The sequence below is a fragment of the Cavia porcellus genome, unplaced genomic scaffold, assembly GCF_034190915.1.
Source record: "Cavia porcellus strain 051 isolate PalLab524CR breed Dunkin Hartley unplaced genomic scaffold, mCavPor4.1 scaffold_13, whole genome shotgun sequence".
In the NCBI taxonomy this organism is placed as follows: Eukaryota; Metazoa; Chordata; class Mammalia; order Rodentia; family Caviidae; genus Cavia; species Cavia porcellus.
In genome coordinates this window covers 8708579-8716594 of record NW_026947496.1, presented here as the reverse complement: position 1 = coordinate 8716594, position 8016 = coordinate 8708579, and the positions used below count along the sequence as shown (strand labels likewise).

Genomic DNA, 8016 nt, shown 5'->3' with positions numbered 1-8016 from the left:
CATTTCCTAAATAAACTGGAAGCTTGATAGGATTATTTCTTCTTGCTTTCGTCTCTCTTTGTCTCCCCCATGTCTTTTATTTAATCCCCGTTTCCTCCTTCAGGAGTTCTCGATAGGTTGATCTGCAGGCCGATCAATTGGTATTTTGCTTGTAGCTGTGTCGATCTGAAGTTTAACACACTGATTTCAGATACTAAAGCTGGCATAATTTCTTATCCAGTAGTAGAGAAGGAAGCCAAAACCCTCACACCGAGCTACATCCTCAGTCATTTTTATTTTGAGACAGGGTCTTGTCAGTCCCTCAATTGTACAGACTGGTTTGAGTTTTGGATCCTCCTGCCTGAGCCTCACAGAATGTGGGGATTGTAGGTGTGTGTTACCATGCCTGGCTACAAATTGTGTAATTTCCATATTTCATGATTAATCAAGATTCTTCTTATAAGCATATATATTTTAGTTCCAGGGATTGAACTCATGACTTTGCTGTTACCGGGTAAGTGCTTGAGCCCCTGAGCTAAATCTCTGTGCCTATATTTTGAATATTAAAGTGACACTTAAAATACCTGTCATCTCTCTTAGACACACTTTTAAGAACTGCTGTTAATCACGTCTCTTATTCTTCTTCCTCTCTTTTTAAATGCTGATGCTATTTATTCACTACCCTTTTATAATTATGGCAAAAATGTCCAAGAGGAGTTACAGAGGATGGGGTGGAATATGGCCCAATCGTAAGCTTTCTTAAAAGTGGTGCGTTCAAGTAACTTCAGATATGTAGGCTGCTACACACACAAAAAGTTTTTTAAAAATTCCAGAAACTCGGGAAAATTACTATAGAATGCATTTCAGGCTAATTATGAACACTGTCATAAATGAAGTTTTAATTAGGATTTGAAAACCTGTCAGTCATAACAATTCTTGTCAAATCCTGGTAACTGAAATAAAGGAGACTATGTAATACACACACACACACACACACACACACACACACACATATAATATATATACCATTTTCCATGACGCCACCATAAAATGTAAGCAAAGCCTCTCAAAAACATTGTAACATTCAAAATCCAAACCCTCATTCAGATGTTCACATTTCAAAGGAAAAGAAACAACAGTGCCAAAGCCCATTATAATATAATTATAACCTGGCCCTTCATGTTACATATAGAAACAATGCAAGTTATGTGTTAATATGCTGCGCCCAGAACTGTAAAAAGGAAAATTAATAACCATCTTTAAAAAGTAGTTGATTTTCATTCTAATCAATTATCAGTTTTTAATGAAAGACAGAATGGCATATTAATTTCAGTGGGGAGACTACAAAATAGTTTCTAACCTCACCGATTTAACTTAATGAGCAGCTGATGAATATTCTATATTACCAATGTTTAAATACAAATGTGTAAACCCTTACAGCTTTGTTTAAAACTTTAAATCTTTGTTCTTTGAACGAAACTGATGAGGTATGGAAAATGTGTCAATATGATATACTAAGACTATTTTTGATGGTGTTCTGCCTAATCCACTTACCAGCAGCTCAATACAGTTTGCTCGAATAAGTCCTATGCGATCTGAGTGAATTAACCAGGTCAGACCACAGCTAGTGAACAATTTCAGCACCAATAAATTATTGAAGAGGGAATTTTACACAAATCAGAAATGTAGTGGCTGCTATTCAAATGTCAAGTCAAGGCATTACTTTAAAGACACAGAATTTCTGGGGGAATAACCCTTTGAAATATGATCTCCCTTAGACACAATTTTAGGAACCCCTCTTAATCACATTTCTTCCCCTTCCGCTTCCCCTTCCCCTTCCCCTTCCCCTTCTTCTTCTTCTTCTTCTTCTTCTTCTTCTTCTTCTTCTTCTTCTTCTTCTTCTTCTTCTTCTTCTTCTTCTTCTTCTTCTCCTCCTTCTTCTTCTTCTAGCTTTACAACAGTAGCTGTACTCTGCTTAAAGTCATATGCCGTCTGGGCATATCACATATATGATAATATTTAAGACATGCATTGAAGCCTCAGTTCTCAACTCTAGCACTATGAAGGAATGAACCAACATTGCACATTTTTAAAAAATCTATTCTTTCAACAACAAATTGATAAAGCAAACAGTCTGCCACCGAAAATTGCTACTGAAAAATTAATTGCCTTACTTGTACAGTCTTGAAAATTCCCGAGGACTCTAACTTCCTTTTTAACACAAATTTTTAACATACATATATGGATTCAGTATTCAAGTAAAATTCCTCAATAGTTAATAACATTTTTAAAATGTGCAAAACTCATTGCAATGGAATGTATAAGGTCAAAAGGGCGGAGCAGCTGACAGCTACGGGATTGAATAAGTCTTTCGTGAAACTTTAAAGAAAAAAACAACCATTTACTGTAGAATCTCAAAATTCCGTGCGCAGCATTATAAAATATTTTATATTTATTGAGTGAAAGGAAGCTTGTGCGCAGCACAGGAAGCATCCACAGCAGGTGTATGATTGATACCTACCAAACTGTTGACTGATCCAGGTACTAACAGGCATCTGCCTTTGGCACTGGTCCTGATTACACAGGAGATGGAGCGGGCATTACCGTTGCTTCTTTCACAGCCTTATTTACTTTTTAGTGCTTTAGCCAAATCCCACCCCCCCCCCCAGTCTCTTTATTTTTGGTACAGGGGATTGAACTCACAACCTCGTGCTTGCCAGGCAGGTGCTTACACCACTGAACTAAATCCCCATCCCCAAATCTCTGCTTTTTCAAATAAATTTTGCAGTGGGTTTTCTTCAGTTTCTGGTGTATTCCTTCCCACAGGAGATGCAGGGCTTTACATCAGCTGCATGCTGAGCCTCTCTGGCCCTTCCCATCACTCCCCTGGAATCTTAAGTGGGCAGCAGGGCCCCCACCTTTGGCTGTCCCATTTCCTGTCCTTCTCTGATCTCTGCACGCACACAACAGCGGCACCTCCACTGGATGCACTACTCAATTAAAGCTGAGTGTGGAGGTGCATGCCTGTAACCCCAGCACTCAGGAGGTGGGGCAGGAGCATCAACAGGAGTTTGAGTCCAGCCTGGCTACTTAGCCAGATCCTTGCTCAGAAAAATAAAAACCCCAAACAAACCCACAACAACAGCAAGTTCCTTGCAAAGGATTATGTTATGAAGTACTTGAGAAAAAACACTTTGTAAACTGTGAGACCAGAAGACAACAGGGACAGGCACCTTGATTTCCTTCCCAGCCACTGGCGCTGGACACTGAGGAACATCATCAGTCCCTACTCAGAGAACTTGGACACCAGTAAGATGGAAAACACAGAGCAAATGAACCGATTCCTAGACGCAGAAGGATTGCCAAAAGTAATCAAGAGGATATAAAAATGCTAAATAACCTGACATCAGTCAATGAAACTGAAAACATTATTAAAAACTTACCAACAAAGAAAAGCCTTGTTGAATTCTACAAGAAATTTAGAGCAGAACTAATGCCACTCATGCTGAAACTCTTTGATAAAATGAAGGGAAGCAATACTTTCAAAATCCTTCCTACAAGAAAGTATTACGCTGAAACCAAAATCAGAGACACCTAGGCTCCTTCCGGGCTGAGATGCCCGCTCCTCCTGTCAGAGGAGGGCATGCTGCCCCTGGGAGAGATCAGCTGGGACCAACGTGCGTGTTCCCAGGCGGGGAGGCCCAGCGGCTTCTTTCCAGGCTGCTGGTGTCCACCAATGAACTGGAAAAGCCGCACAGAGAAGGCAGCAAAGGTGCAGCTGGGGAAGAGGGAAAAGGGGTGCGGTCTGCGGAGTGAGAGCAGCTGGGAAAGGCTCACAGAGAGGGAGAGGGCGCTTGCTCTTGTGTGTAAGAAGGCATCACTGAAAAGCTGTCAACTGATCAGGCCCCGAGAGCATCCTAACATGAGTGTGCAGTAGAGTCTTAAAGAGAGACGAAGGAATTCAGCTCCTGGGGAGTCCAGGCAGGAAAAAACTCTCTCAGGAGCAAAGACTCTGTGGGAGTAGGATAAGAATGCTTCCCGATAGCCGCATTTATTGGGGTTTTACAGATTTGTGGGGAGCAGGAAGAGGTGGGCACACTGGAGGTGAAAACCTGGGAAGTCCAAACCAAGGCCGTAATTTTGCCGGTTAACAGGACTGTCTGACCTGCAGGGCTGGCAGCTCCGTTGCTCTGGAGCAGAGGGGCTCAACACCCTGTGTCCTCGGCTGCCTCCTCTGTGGTGTGGACTTCAGAGCCCCGGGAAAAGCAGCTTTTCCAACACAGCCAGAGGTTCCTTTTAAAAAAATTCACATTTCATTTAGATTGAAATAAACTATACAAAATTTCCTTCACCAAAAATAACAGCACTATTTTCTGTATATTTCTAGATAGACCACAACACACTCACTTTGTAGGTTTTCCAGGTTTTGCTTCTAAATCAAGGCAAGGCAGGAGGGTCACGGAAAAAAACAGAAGAAAATGAACAAGTCCCTTGCCCGGGTGACAGCCTCAGGCTCCATCTGGACTGGGAGGTCAGCATTCCCCTGGGGAGCAGTTTAGAAGATGTGGGTGCAGCGGAGGAGTGTACCCCAGCAGCCAGATGCAGAATATGGTGGCTTTTCCGTTCAGCTTCACTTCGTAAAGACAAAATCTGCCCTGAGAGCTGGCGAGCTCATAAACTCCTCTCTAGGGATGCCCTTCGCCGTCCACTATGGATTGTTAATAACACACTGAAAACCCCTTCTCGTCACAGGCCGGTGATGGGCTTCACCGTACCATGTCATAAAATGTATACCTTTCTCCCACATCACCTCAAAATTCATTTCTTCAAAAACTGACAACTCAATACAGTGTTGTCTAAAATGTCTTAACTGAGACAGTTCCACAGTGCCACCAGCAGAGGGCACCCTGAAGTAAAGTGGGCACTGCCAGGGCTCTCAGCAGAGTTCAGAGGGGCCATTGGAATGCGGAGATTGTCAGTGGCTGACACAGTCAGCCCCAGGCCTAGAGGCTCACCTACTCAGTGACCAGCTGGCTACACACCCCTGATGGTTTTCCTTACGAATAGCAAACATGAGAGAAAGGCTGTTTTAAACATTTCTTGGTCATTTTCAGCAGTCTCTAAATTCTTCCTAGGAAACTCTGATTTACTTGTGTATAGTTTGATTTGATGGGCTCACCATTAAATCTGGAGCATGTTTTATATCAAAATTATGTTAAGCAAAGCCACCCTACTTTATCTTTGTCTGTCAAAGTGTTGCCAGGGCTGCTCTGAGGCTCTCAGCTTTCAGCACGGGATGAAGGCTCAGGACATTCAACAAGGTGTACACATCAGGAGAAAACCAAGTCAGGCAAAGAGAGAGCTTCGTGAATGGGAGGTGGAGGTTTTGTGTCTTCCTCTGGGCTTCCATTTGATTCTCCAACCGGAAGCTCAGCTGAGAGTGCAGGACCGGGAAGTCCCTTCTTTCTATAGGTGTTAGCATGGTGCTGCTCTGATGTGTTGAATGCCAGCTGTCCCATGACTGAGGGTACCAGAGATAAGCGCTTAAGAGCTTTGAGATGCTGGTCTGGAACAATGTGCTCCACTGTTGGACACTCAGGGTTTCTTTAAGGTGACTCTTGGAGGTTAGCTGAGATTCTGCGTCATCTGGCTGCGCCCTAAGAAACTTCCCAGGGAGTTTCATCCCAGTTGGTTCATCCAGTTGGTTGCTACCCTTCCCTGAGTGAGAGCAGTACAGCAGCGGCAAAGCTGACATCAGAAATTTGTCCCTGGAGATTTTTCCCAGAGGTCTGTGTAAAGGATCAGACATTCTAAGAACAAGAATAGTAACAAAATAATCAAAATCTGCCACTGCTCTACAGATTACAAGTGCTCAGCCTGCTTTACGGTTATTCCATCTAATAATTGTGTCACTATTTACACCATGTAAACATTAACACCAGTGCTTGCAGGAGGTCCACTCCAACATCAAATGCATCTTCTCTGCCTGTCCACCGAGCGTGGCGTAGTTCCTTCAGTTCCTTACCTGTTCTTCACTGTCTGAAAAAGAACAGAAATGGCACCGTCAAGTTCTAAAAGTAGTTGAGACTGATGGGAAAAAGAGCAAACTTCCTCAGTTGTCCCTAAGGCAGCTGATTCCCGCCCTCAGGCATGGGCTTTGGGGAGCACACCCCGGGCTCAGGAAGTACAGGGTGTGTAGACAGCTTGGGGATGTTTGTGTGAAATTTCACAGTCAAAATTTCTGCATCAGCTTCATGAGGTAGGAAGCCCACAAACTCTTCTCAGGTTACCAGATTCCTTGGCAAAGTCACCAAGACAGGCAATGCTCCCCCTGCGATGTCCCCTGCACCATCAGTAAGGATGGAAAAGAATTTGCCAGTCTCTCCCTTCCCTGAGGGTTTCTCCCTAGTGCAGCTCTCACAGATCTCTGGTGACTGTTTCTGCTGTGTTGTGAACAGAACAATGTGCCCACAGCTGTGGTCTCAAAGCTGTCTCAGGACCTCTTCACCATGATTTATCCAGCGCTCTAGCGATGCTTGAAAGTTACCAGGTGGAAAGAGACCTGGAATTCCATCAGTCTCATGACCATCCAGAGACGTGATTTCTTTTCCCATAAGAATCAACATTTTAAAGAAAGAATTTAAGTACTCTTCATTTTCCATCTATTCAAGGGTTAAAGGTAAAATGTCTTCATCCTGTCCATCGCCTACCACTTCTGCACCGAGATCCTCAGGGTCACTATTGTTTGTTACTTTATGTTTCTGTTCCTTTTTAAACATTTTTGACAACAAGTACATTCATTAGAAAGGAAGGAAACTATGAAATATCCTGATATCTTTCCTCAAGAAATTATAAATGAAAGAGAATAAAACCAAAAACAAATAGAAGAAAATAATAAAGATCAGAAAACAATTCTTTATCAAAATACCAACACCATTTTTCATAAAAATTAACATTTTGATTCTTTTATTTCTGTCGAAATACAAAAGACCCAGAAGAGTGTAAACAACTTTAATAAGCAACAAAATTAGAGCTCCGGGCCTCCCCAGTCCCGAAACTGATCACAAAGTTGCACCAATCATGACAAAATGGCATTGATATCAAGATAGACAACCTAGCAATATGAAGTCCCCAAATAGAAACCCACATAACAGATCACTGATTTCTGTCAAAAATGCAAAAGCAATTAGCTGGAAAAGGATTGTACCTTCAGTAACTCTACTGGAGCAACTGGATATCCACATGCGAAAAACCCCGATGTTTCTGTTCCTGTTCAGAAATTTCATCAATATTTTTCTGTTTCAGTGTTCTGATTTCATCTTTACTCGGTTCTTTAATTTGTTTTCTGTGACTACTATTTGGATCTTTCAAATAACTGGTAAGATCAAATGTTGTTGGTCCTGCATTATCTCAAAGAACAATCCTATAAGGACTACTCTGCAGATCACAGAAGTCTCAAAGTGTTTCGCAAACGCTTTGGTAATGTTTATTTAGTTGATCCGGTGTTGCGACATCTGAGTCTGCTCTCCCACAATTCTCCACCCACTTCTGGCATCTGCTGAATCCCAAGGAAACCTGAAGAAGCTCAGGTCAGACTGCATGCTCTTTCTCCTGCGGCTGGGCAATCACAGAAGTACATATCTTTGCCCACCCAGTCCTTCCCTCTTCGCCTCCTCTGGGCAGCCTCCCCACCCACTGGGACCCGGGGAGGGAAGCCAGGCAGGCCCTGAGGTTCACTTTTGTTCAGCAGTTTAAATCTTACAAAGCTTGTCCTCCAACAGGGAAGTTCTACAGACAGCCACGTGGGATCCAGCCTTCTTAAACCATTTTATGAGAAAGCTGATTTGGCTGTTGTTTTCCCCTTTTGGAGACACAGTCTCACTATGTAGTTCAGGGGGGTCCTGAACTCACTATTGTAGCCCAGGCTGGCCTGGAACTTGAAACAAACCTCCTAAGTGCTGGATTTACAGGCATGTACCACCATGCCCATTTACATGTCTGTTACATGTAAATGAAGAATTGGAAAGATTCTTTTGA

The 8016-nt window shown here is 42.8% G+C and overlaps 1 long non-coding RNA gene across 1 annotated transcript; it reads right to left on the bottom strand.

Moving 5' to 3' along the window:
* Positions 1-3990: 3990 nt before the first annotated feature.
* LOC134478462 (uncharacterized) lies at positions 3991-7636 on the bottom strand. The gene is made up of 3 exons (XR_010051081.1): positions 7187-7636; positions 4387-6018; positions 3991-4272 (listed from the first exon to the last, which is right to left on the bottom strand). It is a non-coding gene; the product is annotated as an uncharacterized LOC134478462 (long non-coding RNA).
* Positions 7637-8016: the final 380 nt, after the last annotated feature.